A 21,771-nucleotide genomic window follows, 5' to 3' on the forward strand; every position below is an offset into this window, starting at 1 on the left:
ACATGCGGTAAATCTGCAAGGTTCAATGCACACATGCGGATTTACCTGTGCGATTAGAACGCAGTGTTTTGTATGCAGCGAAAATACACTGTGCCCAAAACGCAGCTATATCCTGATCATGGGCACATAGCCTTGCCTTACCTGGGAAAAAGAATATCATGTAATAAGATTGAATAGAATTAGGCATTTGTAAGTTATTACACATGAATACGTCCAATTATAAAAAGGATTGCTATCTAATAAAGTTGATGCTATAAAAATTAAAAAAAATATTAAAATGGTAAAAACTTCTAAAGCAACATTCATACAATACAGCTCTGTAACAATAAATGCCTTACATCAGTAGAGTATATTTTTAATTACACTTTATCGAAATATTTTCAGGAATTTATATTCTGATTAAACATTGTTGGTCCAATAACCTGGGATAAACAGCTTGGTTGAAGAAAATGTTGAAGCTAAATAAATCATCCCCAACTTGATACTTGTCTTTTGGGGACATTTTATATTACACTATCTATGAAACCAGTGATACATGGAAAGACATGTCCGTGCTCTCAGAGCCTAGAACAATACTAACGCCAGGTTCCCAAGAAGTGGCCATGATGCAGGCAAAACAAGGTTGATTTGTAGAATTTCTGCAATCAATGCAGTTACCATTTTTTTGTTTTTTTAAGGTTGAATTCAAACAGATTAGATTTTGTTTCAGGACTTTCTAAAACTATCCCCTTCATTTGAATGGAATATGCAGAAAACACAACAAAATAATTCTATTCAAACGAATGGAAATAATTTTCAAATTCAGAAACTACTGAATGAAAATCTAACAACCACGTTTTTTTGGGGGGGTCAATGTCATGTTCAGTATTTGGTCAGTATTTTACATCACTATTTGTACGCCAAATCCAAGAGTGGAAAAATGAGAGGAAAAGTATAATAGAAACACGTCACCAGTTCTGTATTTATCACCCACTAGGGAGAACAAAAAGATTGAGTTCCAGCTCCTTAAAACAATCCGTTTATTGAATCCAAGCATAAAATCCAAATGTCCTTAGTGTACAGACTCCCATCGGTAAGTGCCCAAGGTGACAGAGACTAACGGCAACGCGTTTCGATCAAGATGATCTTTATCAAAGCCATACCTGGATCTGGTAGCGCTTCCTCTATATGAGGAGACTCACCCAACCAGATCACTTATGTGGATCACATGACAATTTGAAAGGTCCTTTTTTTTTTTTCTTTCTAAAACCATTATTAACAATATAACAACATAAAAAATGAAAATAATCAACTCACAATCAGCAATAGTGTAGCATAGTTTTATGTCTTTTGTTCAATCCTGTTGGGACACGGGTATTTAGTTGGAAAATCCAATATGCTTCTCGTGTGAGAAGCCGGCGTCTAATATCGCCACCGCGGGGAGACGCATTAACCTGTTCTATTCCCTGGACCTTGAGACTTACAGTACTACGTGCATGGTGCATTACAAAATGTTTGGACGCTGCCGACATGTTCCTGTTTTCATTGAGGGTATTACCTATATCATACAAATGTTCTCTAATACGTGTTTTTAGTTTCCTGGACGTGCAGCCCACATATGATAGGTTGCACTCTGTACATTTGATTTTATACACCACATTAAATGAGTTACAGTTAATGTACTGCTTTATATCAAATTTAATTGATTCATCTGCATTATAGAAAGTTTTTTCAATACTAGCAAATTTACAGGTGCTGCAATTATGTGTACCACATCTAAAGAACCCTGGGTAATTTAACCAGGTTTTTATTGGTTTAGTTTTTGAACAGAACATACTGGGGGCTATTTTGTTGCCGATTGTCGGGGCCCTTCTGGATGCCACATTTACACCAGAATTCAATATGTCATACAATTGTGGGTCTTCATATAGGATGGGTAAATACCTGTTAATGATATCTTTGATTTTAGTGAATTGGGGGCTATATTGGAAACATATGTATGGCTTTTGTTCCATCTGTGTGTTACTATTTTTTTGTACCGTAACTAGCTCTCTGCGATCCCTTCCATCTACAATTCTTTTCGCCCGATTGATTGTCCATTGTGGGTATTTGCGACATTTCAATTTTTTCTCTATCTGGTCAAATTCACCTTTGAGATCTCCTTCCAGACTACAGTTTCGCTTGATCCTGGTGAACTCACCCACCGGGATTGATTTGATCGTGTGCCAACTATGGCTGCTTTTAGCATGCAATATTGTATTGCCCCTCACTGGTTTATGATGTGTTCTGGTAATAATATTTAGATCTTTATGCCCTGTAAGTTCCAGATCCAAGAAATAAATATTTTTGTTATTAACCCTATGCGTAAATCTGATACCATATTCATTATGATCAAGGTATTCCATGAAGCGTGGTATGGCAGACACATCCCCCTCCCAAATAATGAGGGTATCATCTATGTATCTGCCATACCACGCCACATATTCCAGATATGGATTAGCCATGGAAAACACAAACTCCATTTCCCAAAAGGACATAACCAAATTTGCAAGGGAAGGAGAATATTTTGCACCCATGGCCACTCCTGCCTGCTGTGCATAAAACTGACCATCAAATGAAAAGAAATTACTATTTAACAAAAAATGTATCACCATCACCAAATATTCAATCAGATCCGCAGAGTAATTACTAAATTTCTCAAGGTGATATTGTATCGCTCGTATTGCCAGATCATGTGGGATGCATGTGTATAGGGATATAACGTCGCAGCAGAGCCAGGAATAGTTCGCCTGCCATTTCTTACCATCAAAAATGCGTAATACCTCTTTAGAGTCTTTAATGTATACAGGTGTCCGTTTGACAAGTGGTTGGAGGAGAGAATCTACCCATTGACAGAGTCTTTCGTTGCACGACCCAATTCCAGATACTATGGGTCGCATGGGGGGAATACCCTCTTTTTTGTGTATTTTGGGCACCCCATATATAATGGGGGTAACTGGATTTTCTACTGTAAGATATTCTGTTTGTTTTTTAGTTACTACCCTGTTGTGAATTCTGTGGCTGAGTTCACTTCTGTGGTCACAAGTGGTATTGCAGTCTCTGGGCTTCCTCCCTCAGGTGTTTTGGTGAGCTCGTTGGCTGCCTTGCTATTTAGCTCCACCTGAGTCTGTCTTCCTTGCTCCTTGTCAATGTTCCAGTGTTGGATCTGAGCTACTGCATCTTTCCTTGGGCCTGCTGCTCTGCTAGATAAGTGCTTCTAGTTTGTTTTCTGTTTTTTCTGTCCAGCTTGCTATTAACTTTTGCTGGAAGCTCTGAGAAGCAAAGGGGTGCACCGCCGTGCTGTTAGTTCGGCACGGTGGGTCTTTTTGCCCCTTTGCGTGGTTTTCGTTTTAGGGTTTTTTGTAGACTGCATAGTTCTCTTTGCTATCCTCGCTCTGTCTAGAATACCGGGCCTCACTTTGCTGAATCTATTTCATTCCTACGTTTGTCTTTTCATCTTGCTAACAGTCATTATATGTGGGGGGCTGCCTATTCCTTTGGGGTATTTCTCTGAGGTAAGTCAGGCTTGTATTTCTATCTTCAGGCTAGTCAGCTCCTCAGGCAGTGCCGAGTTGCATAGGTAGTTGATAGGCGCAATCCACTGCTGCTTATAGTTGTGTGAGGATAGATCAGGTACTGCAGTCTACAGAGATTCCACGTCTCAGAGCTCGTCCTATTGTTTTTGGTTATTGCCAGATCTCTGTATGTGCGCTGATTACTGCACGCTGTGTTGCCTGATTGCCAGCCATAACACTACCCCCAGATTATATCCCTCCTTAATAATATTATCTCTTTTTTTGATGATTTCTTGAGATGGATTATATTTTAGTGTTTTGTATGTGATTTGATCAGACAATAATTCTAGCATTTTTCTATGATAATCCACTGTGGCTAACACTACAACCACCCCTCCCTTGTCTGACATTTTAATAGTTAAATCTGGCATGTTCTGTAATTCTTTAATAGCATTGCGTTGTTTTATGGATATATTTTTCAGACTATATTTGCCATTAATTTTAACTTCATTATTCAGCTGTCTTAATTCCCTTTCTATACTCTCCTGAAATCTGTCCATACATTCAGATCTAGCCTGAACTGGATAGTAATATGGATTTTTGGTAGTGAAACTCTGGGAGACTTGCATCCGATCATGATCTGGCAATATATCTGAGCTTAGATCAGATGATGAAAATTCATTGTCCGAAATGGAGTTTGTGTTTTCCGTGGCTAATCCATATCTGGAATATGTGGCGTGGTATGGCAGATACATAGATGATACCCTCATTATTTGGGAGGGGGATGTGTATGCCATACCACGCTTCATGGAATACCTTGATCATAATGAATATGGTATCAGATTTACGCATAGGGTTAATAACAAAAATATTTCTTTCTTGGATCTGGAACTTACAGGGCATAAAGATCTAAATATTATTACCAGAACACATCATAAACCAGTGAGGGGCAATACAATATTGCATGCTAAAAGCAGCCATAGTTGGCACACGATCAAATCAATCCCGGTGGGTGAGTTCACCTGGAGCAAGCGAAACTGTAGTCTGGAAGGAGATCTCAAAGGTGAATTTGACCAGATAGAGAAAAAATTGAAATGTCGCAAATACCCACAATGGACAATCAATCGGGCGAAAAGAATTGTAGATGGAAGGGATCGCAGAGAGCTAGCTACGGTACACAAAAATAGTAACACACAGATGGAACAAAAGCCATACATATGTTTCCAATATAGCCCCCAATTCACTAAAATCAAAGATATCATTAACAGGTATTTACCCATCCTATATGAAGACCCACAATTGTATGACATATTGAATTCTGGTGTAAATGTGGTATCCAGAAGGGCCCCGACAATCGGCAACAAAATAGCCCCCAGTATGTTCTGTTCAAAAACTAAACCAATAAAAACCTGGTTAAATTACCCAGGGTTCTTTAGATGTGGTACACATAATTGCAGCACCTGTAAATTTGCTAGTTTTGAAAAAACTTTCTATAATGCAGATGAATCAATTAAATTTGATATAAAGCAGTACATTAACTGTAACTCATTTAATGTGGTGTATAAAATCAAATGTACAGAGTGCAACCTATCATATGTGGGCTGCACGTCCAGGAAACTAAAAACACGTATTAGAGAACATTTGTATGATATAGGTAATACCCTCAATGAAAACAGGAACATGTCGGCAGCGTCCAAACATTTTGTAATGCACCATGCACGTAGTACTGTAAGTCTCAAGGTCCAGGGAATAGAACAGGTTAATGCGTCTCCCCGCGGTGGCGATATTAGACGCCGGCTTCTCACACGAGAAGCATATTGGATTTTCCAACTAAATACCCGTGTCCCAACAGGATTGAACAAAAGACATAAAACTATGCTACACTATTGCTGATTGTGAGTTGATTATTTTCATTTTTTATGTTGTTATATTGTTAATAATGGTTTTAGAAAGAAAAAAAAAAAAAAAAAAGGACCTTTCAAATTGTCATGTGATCCACATAAGTGATCTGGTTGGGTGAGTCTCTTCATATAGAGGAAGCGCTACCAGATCCAGGTATGGCTTTGATAAAGATCATCTTGATCGAAACGCGTTGCCGTTAGTCTCTGTCACCTTGGGCACTTACCAATGGGAGTCTGTACACTATGGACATTTGGATTTTATGCTTGGATTCAATAAACGGATTGTTTTAAGGAGCTGGAACTCAATCTTTTTGTTCTCCCTGATGATCGTCACGTCTACCTGCAGCGGAGTTCCGTGCACCTGCGGTGATTACTGGTGATTACAAACTTTTCTATATATATTTATCACCCACTCCTGGTTTTGATTTACAAATACTGATGTAAAAATACTCACGGTACTAAATACTGAAAGTGTGAACATAGCGTAAACCTGCTGATGACCTGCAAATCTGCATAACAATTTGCAACATTCATATGTTGGAAATCTGGGATAAATCAACATGTCGGCATGGATTTAGCTGCATCATGTCCACAACCAGCACACCCAGCCTAAATTGCTCTCACTTTCTATTAACCGATTGCGCCAGCTGTCTTACAGAAGGTCAGCTCTGATTTTCTGCTGCTCAGAGATAAAGCAAGTCCAAACAGTTAAAAGTTTTCTGTGAACAGGCGTGATTCTGTGTTTATATGGGATGCAGCCTGTGATTTACACAAAGGGAATGTGTTAAGCAACAGATAAGAAATTTATTGCCATGAAAAAACACATCTGCTGCTCACAAGAAGAGTCAGACATATGAGGTTCTTGGTCAGAGGTTCTGCTAGTTATAGGGAGAGCTTTCAAAATCAAACTGTTCCTTACTAACTCTAAACATTTGTAATAATCCAATTACTTTTAATGATTCTGTTTTGTTTATTTTATTAGGTCGCTAATTCATTTGTGAACTGTAATATGTATAAGGATCTGTCCACATGGAACTTACGACACGTTCCATACTCCATTGCACAAATTTCCCTAAGGATTCTGCTGCAGAAAAGCAATAACTCAGCAATATTCCACATTTACTGATTAATGTTTACAGCATAAATTGATAACAGATGTACTGTAATAAGCCGCGTATTTCACGTGTGAACAAGCCTTGGACATCTCACCACCTAGTCTTCGCTGCAGCAAACTATTGCTACATGGGCTTGTTCTGACAACTGTATTTTCGGTCTGCGTGATGTCCATGGAAAAAACGGACGGTACTCGGACCAATGTTAGTCAATGGGGCAGTACAGATGAGCGCTATTTTTTTTTTCACTGACTCACTCTGCATGTGAAAAACCCCGCAGCATGCACTAGTTACTTACGTAAATCGGATGAGACTCACCCATCCAAGTCTATGGGTGTGAAAAAATGAATAAAAATAAATTGGACGCCATATACAGTACAGACCAAAAGTTTGGACACACCCTCTCATTTAAAAATTTTTCTGTATTTTCATGATTATAAAAATTGTAAATTCACACTGAAGGCATCAAAACTATGAATTAGCACATGTGGAATTATATACTTAACAAAAAAAGTGTGAAACAACTGAAAATATGTCTTATATTCTACAGTAGGTTCTTCAAAGTAGCCACCTTTTGCTTTGATGACTGCTTTGCACACTCTTGGCATTCTCTTGTTGAGCTTCAAGAGGTAGTCACCGGGAATGGTTTTCACTTCACAGGTGTGCCCTGTCAGGTTTAATAAGTGGGATTTCTTGCCTTATAAATGGGGTTGGGACTATTAGTTGTGTTGAGCAGAAGTCTGGTGGATACACAGCTGATAGTCCTACTGAATAGACTGTTAGAATTTGTAGTATGGCAGCAAGAAAAAAACAGCTAAGTAAAAAAAAATACGAGTGGCCATCATTACTTTAAGAAATGAAGGTCAGTCAGTCCGAAAAATTGGGAAAACTTTGAAAGTGTCCCTAAGTGCAGTTGCAAAAATCATCAAGTGCTACAAAGAAACTGAAGACCAAGAGTCACCTCTGCTTCTGAGGATAAGTTTATCCGAGTCACCAGCCTCAGAAATCGCAGGTTAACAGCAGCTCAGATTAGAGACAGGTCAATGCCACAGAGTTCTAGCAGCAGACACATCTCTACAACAACTGTTAAGAGGAGACTTTGTGCAGCAGGCCTTCATGGTCAAATAGCTGCTAGGAAACAACTGTTTCCCATCGTGAAGCATGGAGGTGGAGGTGTGATGGTGTGGGGGTGCTTTGCTGGTGACACTGTTGGGGATTTATTCAAAATTAAAGGCATACTGAACCAGCACGGCTACCACAGCATCTTCCAGCGACATGCTATTCCATCTGGTTTGCGTTTAGTTGGACCATCATTTATTTTTCAACAGGACAAAGACCCAAACACACCTCCAGGCTGTGTAAGGGCTATTTGACCAAGAAAGAGAGTGATGGGGTGCTATGCTAGATGACCTGGCCTCCACAATCACCAGACCTGAACCCAATCGAGATGGTTTGGGGTGAGCTGGACCGCAGAGTGAAGGCAAACAGGCCAACAAGTGCTAAGCATCTCTGGGAACTCCTTCAAGACTGTTGGAAGACCATTTCCGGTGACTACCTCTTGAAGCTCATCAAGAAAATGCCAAGAGTGTGCAAAGCAGTCATCAAAGCAAAAGGTGGCTACTTTGAAGAACCTAGAATATAAGACATATTTTCAGTTGTTTCACACTTTTTTGTTAAGTATATAATTCCACATGTGTTAATTCATAGTTTTGATGCCTTCAGTGTGAATTTACAATTTTCAGTCATAAAAATACAGAAAAATCTTTAAATGAGAAGGTGTGTCCAAACTTTCAGTCTGTACTGTACATTTTAGCTAGAGATGAGCGAACACAATTTTAAAAGTTCAGCAATCGTAACAGACAGAAGTTAGTTTCCAGCGCTAAACGTGGAACACGGCCTTTCCCCAGAAGTCCGCTGCAATGTTCGCAGTTCCGTTTGGTATACTGCCCCTATTGGACAAACAATCAGTAGATTTGGTTTCCAGTACCATCTCTATGCTGACGACACCCAATTATACACCTCTTCTCCTGTTATCACGCCGACCTTTTTAGAAAACACCAGTGATTGTCTTACCGCTGTCTCTAACATCATGTCCTCCCTCTATCTGAAACTGAACCTGGCAAAAACTGAACTCCTCGTGTTTTCTCCCTCTACTAACCTACCTTTGCCTGACATTGCCATCTCCGTGTGCGGTTCCACCATTACTCCAAAGCAACATGCCCGCTGCCTTGGGGTCATCCTTGATTCCGAGCTTTCATTCACCCCCCACATCCGATCACTGGCTCGCTCTTCTTATCTGCACCTCAAAAACATTTCTAGAATTCGCCCTTTTCTTACTTTCGACTCTGCAAAAACTCTTACTGTTTCACTTATTCATTCTCGTCTGGACTATTGTAACTCTCTACTAATCGGCCTCCCTCTTACCAAACTCTCCCCGCTCCAATCTGTCCTGAATGCTGCAGCCAGGATCATATTCCTCACCAACCGTTACACCGATGCCTCTACCTTGTGCCAGTCATTACACTGGCTACCCATCCACTCCAAAATCCAGTACAAAACTACTACCCTCATCCACAAAGCACTCCATGGCTCAGCACCACCCTACATCTCCTCTCTGGTCTCAGTCTACCACCCTTCCCGTGCCCTCCGCTCCGCTGATGACCTCAGGTTAGCATCCTCAATAATCAGAACCTCCCATTCCCGTCTCCAAGACTTTACACGTGCTGTGCCGATTCTTTGGAATGCACTACCCAGGTTAATACGGTTAATCCCCAATCCACACAGTTTTAAGCGTGCCCTAAAAACTCATTTGTTCTGATAGGCCACACCTGGATCATTAGGTTAATGTGTTGAGGCGGTAGGCCAATCATTAAAAAAAAAGTTCCTCGTATCATGTTCTCATACACTTTATGCAGTTAATAGCCCTCTGTGTCTGTACTGCTACATACTTAGGCAGTTAACTGGTTCATGCAGCTTTACATGAACACCCGAGCCTAAGGGTACCGTCACACAGTGGCATTTTGATCGCTACGACGGCACGATTTGTGACGTTCCAGCGATATATCCGTGACGTTCCAGCGATCTTGCTGTGTCTGACACGCTCCTGCGATCAGGGACCCCGCTGAGAATCGTACGTCGTAGCAGATCGTTTGAAACTTTCTTTCGTCGTCTAGTGTCCCGCTGTGGCGGCATGATCGCATGGTGTAACAAAGGTGTGCACGATATTGTATACGATGTGCGCATAGTAATCAACGGCTTCTACATCGCACATACGTCATGAAATTATCGCTCCAGCGTCGTACATTGCAAAGTGTGACAGCAGTCTACGACGCTGGAGCGATATTGTTACGATGCTGGAGCGTCACGGATCGTGCCGTCGTAGCGATCAAAATGCCACTGTGTGACGGTACCCTTACACTATGGCTGCGCCGAATAACTAAAGCAATTGTTACCCTCCACCTCTCGTGTCTCCCCTTTTCCTCATAGTTTGTAAGCTTGCGAGCAGGGCCCTCATTCCTCTTGGTATCTATTTTGAACTGTGATTTCTGTTATGCTGTAATGTCTATTGTCTGTACAAGTCCCCTCTATAATTTGTAAAGCGCTGCGGAATATGTTGGCGCTATATAAATAAAATTATTATTATTATTCCGGGGAAAGAGAGACAGAGAGAGAGAGACACTATAGATCAGGTACCAGAACCTGAACTTCCATGGGTCCTCTCATCCCTAATTATAGCATCTGATTTTTACGGATACATTGCAATTCTGTGACATAGGAAACTGGAAATTGTCTTGTGAATTATTAAGCGAGAAAAATTGTCTCTCTATTCTGGATGAAATGCTGACCAATCAGAGGGGATTTGCATGAAGTTTTATTTTTTCCCCAACTTCAATAAGGAAGGTTTACAGCATTCATGTCTTCCCATTATATGAGAATACTCAGACCAAGGTGTTAACTAATCAATGGGGGATAATACGCAATGTAAGTACTAAACAAACATACTGTGTAGCAATATTCACTGGTAACAGCTCCATGATGACCTACAAGTGGAAGGAAGAAACATTTTTCTATTTCATTTTATTCTGTGCAGAGTAGAAACAAAGAGAAATCCGCCCCCCAAAATTGACACATTATACTGTAGTTATTAATATTCACACATGACACATTGATACGTCAATACATGTCCACTAGTAATTAACTTGTCAGCTGTAATTTACAAAATATATAAGTACTAGTAGCAATAATACTAGGTTGCAACGACATGGGATGGATCCAGGTCCTCCCACGTGACTTTTGCTTCATCATTCAATAGCGGGGTCAAATTTCTAGCCAATGTCTGCTATGTAGTCTGCCAGACAGGCTCTAGCTAGATGACTGCTGGAGACTTACCAAGAAAAAAAAAACACTCAGGTTAAAAGACCAGACTGATGCGCTCATTTTTGCACATCTGAAAGATATATACAAGCGCATAAGAGCTATTAATCATAATAGGTTACTGGGAGAGAGGAACACTTTGAAACACAATGTATCGCTATTATAATGTCTGCAGTCTTACAATATGTATGTTTATATACACAAAAATACAACAAAAAGACAAACACACACACACATATATATATATATATATATATATATATATATATATATATATATATATATATATATATATATACTGTATATATATATATATATATATTATACGTAGACATGCATATTCTAGAATACCCGATGCGTCAGAATCGGGCCACCATCTAATGTGTATATATATATATATATATATATATATATATATATATATATATATATATATATATATATATATATATATATATATATATATATTATATACACTGCATATGCAAAATTAAAATTTTAATCAATATCTCACTGAACATGAGAACAATTTCCAAAATGTTATCAAGACTGTGCGTCATGGAACATTTTTTAATCCATGATATAAAGGTAAGGTTATAATAATATAACTTTCCTTTCAACATCTTCAGTTTAACTCAAATTAGTTAATGTAAAAATGAATATACCTTACATAAAAAACAAATACACTTTGTATGACCTCCACAATTTTTTAAGGACAGTACCAAGTCTTCTAGGCATGGAATGAACAAGTTGGTAACATATTGCAACATCTATCTTTGTCCATTCTTTTAAAATGATCTCCTGTACAGCCTGAATGCGGGATGGAGAGTGATGTCTCTTCAGAATTCTCCATAGGGGTTCGATTGGGTACAGATCAGGAGACATACTTTTCCTTGAATCCCTTTCACCCTGTTCTGCTTTAGAAATGCAACAGATGTGTGTTTTATATCATTGCCATGTTTTACTGTAGAATCATAGAATGTTAGAGTTGGAAGTCTTCCATTGAAGGAGAACTCACCACCTCTTGTTGTGGCAGCCTGTTCCACTCATTGATCACCCTCACTGTCAAAAAGTTTTTTTTCTAATATCTACTCTGTATCTTCTCCCTTTCAGTTTCTTTCCATTCCTTCTCATCTTTCCATATGCACATGCGAATAATGATGATCCCTCTACAATGTGACAGTCCTTCGGATATTTGTAGACAGCTATTAAGTCTCCTCTGAGCCTTCTTTTTTGCAAGCTAAACAATCCCAGATCCTTTGACCTTTCCTTGTAGGACATACTTTGCAGTTTGCTCACCATCCTGGTAGCTATTCTCTGAACTTGCTCTAGTTTTTCAATATTTTTAAATGTGATGCCCAGAACTGGACACAGTATTCCAGATGAGGCTTGACCAAGGAAAAGTAGAGGGGGTCAGGGAATAATTACTTCACGTGATCTTGACTCTATGCTTCTCTTAATACATCCTAAAACTGTGTTTGCCTTTTTTGCTGCTGCATCAATCACACTGTTGACTCATGTGCAGTCAACAGTGATCTATTAGTATACCCAGGTCTTTTTCACATGTGCTGTTGCTAAGTTCTATTCCTCCAATTCTATAGCTAGCTAGCATAATTTTACCAACACATTGCCCCCATATCTGACTCTCTAAAACGTAATATGTGCGGTATACAATTCAGTGTATACTGTCCATTGTATTGATTTTTATTGATGTTATTGATTAAAACATGCATACCAAAATATGCAAATCAATGTTCAGCCAAGCATGTCCAGGATTTAAGGTTTAGTCTAAAATATTCATCACAAGACTTCCCACCAAAACATGCTACACATACTAGTAACATATAATCTATACACACTAAGCATGTGCTATATCTATGGGATATCTTTTTCACATTTGCATCAAGCAGTTATTTCCTTGACTTTGTTTAGTAAGTACTTTTTGCAAACAGAAAAAAATGTGGACTGATTTAGAGCAGCTACATTTTCTTGTACTTACTGAAGCCAAAGCTGGGGAACTTGTAATGACATTTGTAAGAGTGACAGCTGGAATGCTTGGAATGACTGGTGCAAGGAGAACAGCTGTGTGCCTCTGCACAGAAAAGCACAAACACAACTCAGTCCCCTGATGGTTTGGAAACAATAAATTGCAGATATAAAGAAAAACAGCAAAAAGAAAAAAGAGCCAAACTAAGGAGGATTACAGTAGAGCTCACAGGGTGTCACCTATCTGCCCACTTTAATATCCTTGCATGTCTAATAGGGTATTTAGATGATAGCTTGAATATTCTCAGAAAACCCACATTGACAGTAGAATTCAGTGACTGTTCATTGCTCAATAGAAAAAAAAGAAAAGGGGAGACATCAGACAGATACATGTGAAATATGCGGCTTCATGTGTGAGATCTGAATTACTCCTCAATGAAGTCACACTACTGGGACATCCATGATAGATGTCTCTCTGGCTATATCAATATTGCTTATAAATAATCCCACATTTAATATCAAGATATTAAATGTCACGTCTACATCCAATCCCTGAACTCAGTGGCTTTGAGCAGGACACTTTCCGCCTATGTTGATAAGGTGACGTCATCCAATACCAGACAAGGGGAGATGGTGCAGAGGCTCAGCATAGGAGTCGGAGACAGTGAGAAAAGCACGGGGACTCCTTTAATAGTTTTTTTTTACCAGTTAAGAAAATGCAAAGTGAATGAACAAAAGAGAAACTTAAATTAATTGAATATCTGATGTGACAACTTTGTCTTCAAAACAGCATACATCCTTGTAGGCACACTTCCACAAAGTCAAGGACTTTGGAGTATTATAGTCAGTGAATGAGTAACCAATTATACCAAACTGGTGATAATGATCATCACTTTCATATGTCGGCTGAAACAGTCATGAATTGAAACAGAAACCATGTGTAGGAGCTTTAAAAACTGAGTGAGGGACAACCAAACTCTGCTACAAAAATGAGGTTGTGGAAGACAATATCATGCCACAGGTCATACACAATAGAAAGGCTGAGCACAGCAACAAGACAAAAGATAGTTATACCGCATCTTTGAAAAGTCAGATGAAAAACACATCATCCTTACTTTCCAAAATCGGAAGATTTCCAGTAGTGTTATCAAATCAGAAAGTGGCAACAAAGTGGGACCCAACTACATTCATCCACTGCTAAAACCCTGACCACAAGCTCTCTTCATGAAAAAATTGTGACCAAAAATCGATTCTTTCTAAATGAAAACAAGGTCAAGCAACACAACCAAGCACAAAAATTAGGAACTAGGGTGCACAAAAATGGCAGCAGGTGTTCTGGACTGAGGAGTCAAAATTTTAAATATTTGGTTGTAACAAGAGGCAGTTTGTCTGCCGAAGTGCTGGAAAGTAGTACAATAATGAGTGTCTGCAGTTAACAGTGAAGCATGGTGCGGACCTGAGACACCCATTTGACCAGACCGCAGCGGGACCGCCCCTGGGTGAGTATAATCTAATGTCTTTTTCTCCTCTTTCAGGTAACATCGGCAGCTTATCTACAGAATTACAGAATGCTGTAGATAAGCCCCTGATGACGGTGAGCTTACCTCACCATTGATTTTGGGGGTGACAGGTTCCCTTTAATCAGAGGTTTCATTCAGCTTTGGACAACTGTGCACAGGGGCGGATTATCAGAGGGTCAATATGGGCGGTAGCCCAGGGCCCAGTGGTCTGGGGGGGCCCTGGGCTACCGCACAGATTGACCCTCCGCTAATTGTCTGAATGCCCGCCGGCATTTGTGTGCCCCGCCGGACCCGGTGGGCAGAGAGAGAGGGCCCGCATTGGGCCCCTTCTCATCTGCTCACCGGGCCCTTTCCGGCGCTGCGGCGTTTTCCTATTGACGTGCGGGCGCGCGCGCGCCCGCACGTCACTAGTTAACAACAACAGCTGCCAGCTAATGTCGGCCGCAGCGCACACGTCGCCGGCGTCTGACGTCATTGTCAGTCGCCGGCGAGTGTGCGCTGCTGAAGGGAGCTCACCGCCTGGAGCGCGGACTGGTGAGGAGACTGGTTTTTTTTTTATCAGTTAACGGTGGACACACTGGGGGGCAATGCTGGAGGACACACTGGGACAATGCTGGAGACAGTGGGGCAGATTGCTGGAGGACACACTGGAGGTAATGCTGGAGACAGTGGGGCAGATTGTTGGAGACAGTGGGGCAATGCTGGAGACAGTGGGGCAATGCTGGAGACAGTGGGGCAGATTGCTGGAGGACACACTGGGGGCAATGCTGGAGACACTGGAGCAGATTGCTGGAGGACACACTGGGGGCAATGCTGGAGACACTGGGGCAGATTGTTGGAGACAGTGGGGCAATGCTGGAGACAGTGGGGCAGATTGCTGGAGGACACACTGGGGGCAATGCTGGAGACACTGGGGCAGATTGCTGGAGACACTGGGGCAGATTGCTGGAGACAGTGGGGCAATGCTGGAGACAGTGGGGCAATGCTGGAGACAGTGGGGCAATGCTGGAGACAGTGGGGCAGATTGTTGGAGACAGTGGGGCAATGCTGGAGACAGTGGGGCAATGCTGGAGACAGTGGGGCAATGCTGGAGACAGTGGGGCAGATTGCTGGAGGACACACTGGGGGCAATGCTGGAGACAGTGGGGCAGATTGCTGGAGACAGTGGGGCAGATTGCTGGAGACAGTGGGGCAGATTGCTGGAGACAGTGGGGCAGATTGCTGGAGACAGTGGGGCAATGCTGGAGACAGTGGGGCAGATTGCTGGAGGACACACTGGGGGCAATGCTGGAGACAGTGGGGCAGATTGCTGGAGACAGTGGGGCAGATTGCTGAAGACAGTGGGGCAGATTGCTGGAGACAGTGGGGCAATGCTGGAGACAGTGGGGCAATGCTGGAGACAGTGGGGCAATGCTGGAGACAGTGGGGCAGATTGCTGGAGACAGTGGGGCAATGCTGGAGACAGTGGGGCAATGCTGGAGGACACACTGGGGCAATGCTGGAGACAGTGGGGCAGATTGCTGGAGGACACACTGAGGGCAATGCTGGAGATAGTGGGGCAGATTGCTGGAGACAGTGGGGCAGATTGCTGAAGACAGTGGGGCAGATTGCTGGAGACAGTGGGGCAATGCTGGAGACAGTGGGGCAATGCTGGAGACAGTGGGGCAGATTGCTGGAGGACACACTGGGGGGCAATGCTGGAGGACACACTGGGGGGCAATGCTGGAGACACTGGGGCAGATTGCTGGAGGACACACTGGGGGCAATGCTGGAGACACTGGGGCAGATTGCTGGAGACACTGGGGCAGATTGCTGGAGACACTGGGGCAGATTGCTGGAGACACTGGGGGTAATATGCTGGACACACTGGGGCAGATTGCTGGACACACTGTCTGGGGGCAATATGCTGGATATACTGGGGCAGATTGCTGGACACACTGGGGGTAATATGCTGGACACACTGGGGGTAATATGCTGGACACACTGGGGGTAATATGCTGGACACACTGGGGGCAGGACTGGAGGCATGGGCAGAATGGAGACACGGGGTAGAATGAAAGACATGGGGCAGGATTGGATCATGGGGCAGGATGGATACGATGGAGACAGATGGGGCAGGATGGGGAGATCATATGGTGTAGAATGGATACTCATGAGTGCAGGATGGGAGAACATATGGCTGGAGCCAGGAATGAGACACACGGGGCCAGGATGGGGAATATTATTACCATAGGGGCTAATTAAGGGATATTATTACTGCAGTGATGTATTTATTTTATTTTTTGAGTGTACTGTTTTAAATGGGGGGGCGGTCCTGTTACTGTGCAGAGTGACACTATATCGCCTTTTTTTCTTCATGTGGTATAATTTAGAAGTTGTGAAAAATTAAGTAATGTGTTCTGCAAGCGGAGCTCGAGATAACTGTGTTATTTCCTGCAGAAACGAGTCCTGGCTGGAAGAAATGATGGTGGTCTGTGCTGGATGAAAGATGAAGGACTTCACCTAGAGACGTCACTGGTGAGTCAGTGTTACTTATACACTGACACTATACACTGTATACTATATACAGAGGTCCTGTGTACAATGTCACCATTGATCACTGTATTACCTCTACACAGACACTGCATACTAAGTACAGATCTCCTGTGAATACTGGCACTTATGGTGATAGTATTGTGTTTTGTTTTGTTTTTATTACTGATCAGTATTGTAGTATTCAGTCACTATATGGTGGTAATATGTGGTCTGGAAATGGTGTTGTGGTATTTGTCCCTTGTATGTGCTATTTGGTCACCAAGTGGTAATATGTGGTCTTGACACGGTGCGGTGGTATTTGTTCCTTGTATGTGATATTATTCGATCACTGTGGTTGTAATTTGTGGTCTGGTCATGGTGCGGTGGTATTTGTTCCTTGTATGTGATATTATTGGTCAAGATATACCTAAATTGTATTGCAGATTTTAACAAATATTTAATAGGTTACAGTAGAGTAGGGCCCGGCCCTTTTTCTGGAATAATCTGGTTCGGGTATATCATGACCCCCGTCACATGACCCCCGTCACATGACCGGGGGGGCCCACAGTGTGTGAACAGCCCGGGGCCCTGGCTACCCTTAATCCACCCCTGACTGTGCAGTATTGTAAAGAATACTGTAAAGAAGACAGGACATAGTAACATAGTAACATAGTAACATAGTTAGTAAGGCCGAAAAAAGACATTTGTCCATCCAGTTCAGCCTATATTCCATCATAATAAATCCCCAGATCTACGTCCTTCTACAGAACCTAATAATTGTATGATACAATATTGTTCTGCTCCAGGAAGACATCCAGGCCTCTCTTGAACCCCTCGACTGAGTTCGCCATCACCACCCCCCATATAATGCTCCATGCAGTTCTTTATGGCCCCATATAATGCTCCATGTGTGACAGTTTTTAACATCCACTCAAAAGTAGTGCAGATCAATAGACAGATTGTGGAGTCTGTACAATTAATATGTAAAGAATCTGTTAAAAAGAAAAAAAAAGTGAAATTGCTAATTTTGTACTGTATATCCTACCCTCTGTAGTTGTACTGAAGACCAACAAAATAGCTGCAATAAACATCTGTATTTCTCAAAAATTAAATATGTGTAGAAAAGCCTTTTTTTAAATAAATTGTCTCCTATTTAATCAGTTTTGTTTAATTGCACATTAACAGATTTCCATGGATGATAGCTTCTGAGTATTACCATTACAATGCTCATATAGGTTTTGAAAAATATTTAGAATTGAGAGTCCTCGGTGGTTGATACCTTTTAATGGCTAACTGAAAAGATGGTACCAAATTGCAAGCTTTCGAGACTACACGGGTCTCTTCATCAAGCAAAGACCTGTGTAGTCTCGAAAGCTTGCAATTTGTTACCATCTTTTCAGTTAGCCATTAAAAGGTATCAACCACTGAGGACTCTCAATTCTAAATATTTTTCTATCTACTGGCTAACACGGTACCAAGATATATATATCTTTCGTATATCGGTTTTATAACCATGAGTAGTATATAGGGTTTCATGGTTATACTGTACGGTTGTACATCTCTCCGTGGCTTCCAATTTTCTATTGATCGCCACATCATATAAGTCCCACCCAGTTACAGGAGTGCTTCACAGTATGGAAGTGTGATATGACCCCAATAAAGCGAAGTGTTAAAAGGGCAATTGAGATTTTATGCAAAATGTTGTGTATAAGCAATGATGCACCTCAAATGGCTATCAGTGGGGCGTTGTGCAATAGCTCTTTAAAAGGAATGTATTTAGTAGAAAATATTTTTTTTTTACATTTTTGGGGTCAATGTTTTTGCTTTCATATCACAATCTGTATTAAAAACATATATAGCATAAATATATATTCATAGAAATAAATATATTTGTATATATGTATTTGTTTTTCTATACAGAAGACTTTTCAGTGATGCTATTATGTTCTTATGATCCCTGGTAGGATTACATAAACCAGTAACACCTCATAAATCCAGTTGATAACACAGGATCCGGCATTCTTAATAGGTGATGTCACAGCTGACCTCCTCCCTTCACAATCACCATTGCACATGTTCATTGCTTGCTTTAATACAAAAGATGGGGTCTGAGTCAATCTATTACTGCTAATGTACATATGGATGTCCTAAAGAGCAGGATGTATGTGTCTATAATAGTGGCTAATGTGAGAATTGTAATATATATATCTATCTATATAATCGTCTAAAGGGTACTTCCGTTTGTCTGTCTGTTTGTCTGTAACGGAAATCCCGCAGGCTTAGTCCGGCCGCGAATTAGCCCCTCCCTACTCTCCTCCACTCAGTGCCAGTGTGTCACCCCATCCTGGACCAACTTTTTACTATTGATGTTGCCTATACAGCATCAATAGTAAAAAGATATAATGTTAAAAATAATAATAAAGGGGGGCGTGGCCTGAGAGTCCATGTGAGCGGACGTGCGGCTGTGAGCTCCCGCCGCTGTATATTGTAAAATCCTGCAGAGCCGCTGCTGTTTGGTCCCTGCGGGGGCTTACTGGCTGCGGGGAGACTTTGAGAGGCCGGCGGTGCTGTTCGGTAGCGCTGGAACCGACGAACATGACCAGGAGACGGCAGAAGGACGCGGGAGCCGGGGATGCAGGCGCAATCCAAGATGGCGCCGACTTGAGGGAAAAGGCAGACAAGGAGAACGCCGCATGCAGAAAGCGCATGGAGGTAGCGGCAAAGCTCCAGCAGTTTGCGAGAGCGGAGGCCGCAGAGGAGGGAGCCGGAGCTGATACCGAAGAGGAGGAGGAGGAGGAGAGCCCAGCAGGAGAACATGAGGTACAACAGGGGAGAAAGGAGAGTAAAATGGCGGTGGCAGAAGGGGGACCCGAGGAAATGGCGCCAGAAGCTGAGCCTACCCTAAGAGACGTTTTTGCGCTAGTCTCTTCATGTAAACAATCTCTGACCATACAGATACAGGAGGTTAAGGGGGACACAGCCCAGATAAACGCAGCCATGCAGAAGATTGACAAACGTGTGGGGGAGGTAGAGGAGAGAGTGAGCACTGCAGAAGATCATATAGTGCAGCTGCAAAAAGCAGAGAAAAAGTTCACTCAAGCAATAGCTGAATTGGCTGCGAAAAATGAGGACCTTGAGAACAGGTCCAGAAGAAATAATATTCGCATAGTGGGCATCCCTGAAAAAGCTGAAGGGAGGAATCCAACGGAATATATTGAAAAATGGCTGTTAGAGACATTTGGAGATATGGCGCTAACAAAAGTGTTCGCGGTAGAAAGAGCGCATAGGGTCCCGCCGAAACCACCTGTCCCTGGAGCGAATCCCCGTACCATGCTCGCCAAAATTCTAAACTATAGAGACAGAGACATTATCCTGAGGAAGGCCAGAGACATGACGGATCTGACAGTTGAAGGTCAAAAGATTGCTATATACCCAGACTATTCTACTCTGGTGCAGAAACAACGGATGATGTTCACGGGTATCAAGAGACGGCTGAGGGAATTGGGTGTGCAGTATTCCATGATGTTCCCAGCAAGACTGAGGGTGGTGGCGTTTGATAAAATTCATTTTTTCCAGAAGCCGGAGGACGCTACCCAGTGGATCGATATTAATGCTAAAAAGCTTAAAGGAAAAGGAGACTGAAACTGTGGGAAGAGTCTGAAGTTGTTTACTTATCTGTCAGTTGGAAAAGAGTCATGTGATTGACAAGCCAAGGGGTATGGGGGGGGAAGAAGGGAGCTGGATTATATCCAGTTAAAGTTAAAGGGATGATGTAATGGTTGCTGGGAAAGGGGGAGGAAGGGTTTGCGACATATTTTAAGTGTATGCAGGCTTCTTGCGTGTGCAAATAATTCTAAGTTAAAATGTTTTGAGAACGTTATTTTTCAAAATGTCTGAAATCCTGTTATGTACAGTGGTGGGAGGAGGGTTGGGAAGGTAATGCCAAACGGAGTGTTCGCTATGGGCGATGATGCCCCACTCTTGGAAAGAGGTGGAATGGTTAGATGTGAGGGGGGAAGGGTGGGAGGGGGAGTTGGGAGGGGGGAGGGTAGTTAGACAGCCTGAGCTCAAAATTGATGATACTTATAGTGAAGATGAGCCAAGTGATGGGGACCCGTTTTAAGATTTTGTGCTGGAATGTGAGAGGCCTAGGGGAGAAATCTAGACGTGCTGCGTGTTTGCAATATGCAAGAGACCAAAGGGCCTCAATGATATGCTTGCTGGAGACGCATTTGGTAAGGGAAAAAGTGGATGTTTTGAATAGACGATGGATCCAGAGGGGATATCATTCTACCTTCTCCACGTATGCAAGAGGAGTCTCAATCTTGGTTCCAGCGGGAGTTCAGTATGAGGAGGTGAAGGTATATGTGGACGTGGAGGGACAGTATGTACTATTACGGTGTATACTGTATGGAGTGATGCTGTGTGTTGCCGCGATGTATATTCCGCCTCCCTACTCTAGCAGGAAGATTAGAGAAGTAATGGAGCGAGTGGAAAAATGGGGACCGACACCGTTAATAATTATCGGAGATCTAAATAACATCTGTGATGAATATTGGGATAAAAATAAAAATACTCAGAATAGGTCGGAGGGACACATAACAACATTTGGCACCTATATACAGGAGATAGGTTTGATTGATCTGTGGAGGGTTAGACATGTGGGGGAGAGAGGGTACTCATGTTATTCACCGGCACATGCCACACTCTCTAGAATTGATATGGCTCTGGGTAACAGGATTTTGGACACACTGGTTGGGGAGGTGAGATATCTGCCAAGGGCCTTGTCGGACCATAGTCCAATTGAAGTAGAGGTTAGATTGGAGGGGGC

General features: G+C 42.1%; 1 protein-coding gene across 14 annotated transcripts in view; it reads right to left on the bottom strand.

The window, feature by feature from the left end:
• PITPNM2 (phosphatidylinositol transfer protein membrane associated 2) overlaps positions 1-21,771 on the bottom strand; it is a 526,403-nt gene that overhangs the window by 109,817 nt on the left and 394,815 nt on the right. The gene's annotated exons all lie outside the window — the stretch shown is intronic.

Source organism: Ranitomeya imitator, chromosome 1 (assembly GCF_032444005.1).
Source record: "Ranitomeya imitator isolate aRanImi1 chromosome 1, aRanImi1.pri, whole genome shotgun sequence".
In the NCBI taxonomy this organism is placed as follows: Eukaryota; Metazoa; Chordata; class Amphibia; order Anura; family Dendrobatidae; genus Ranitomeya; species Ranitomeya imitator.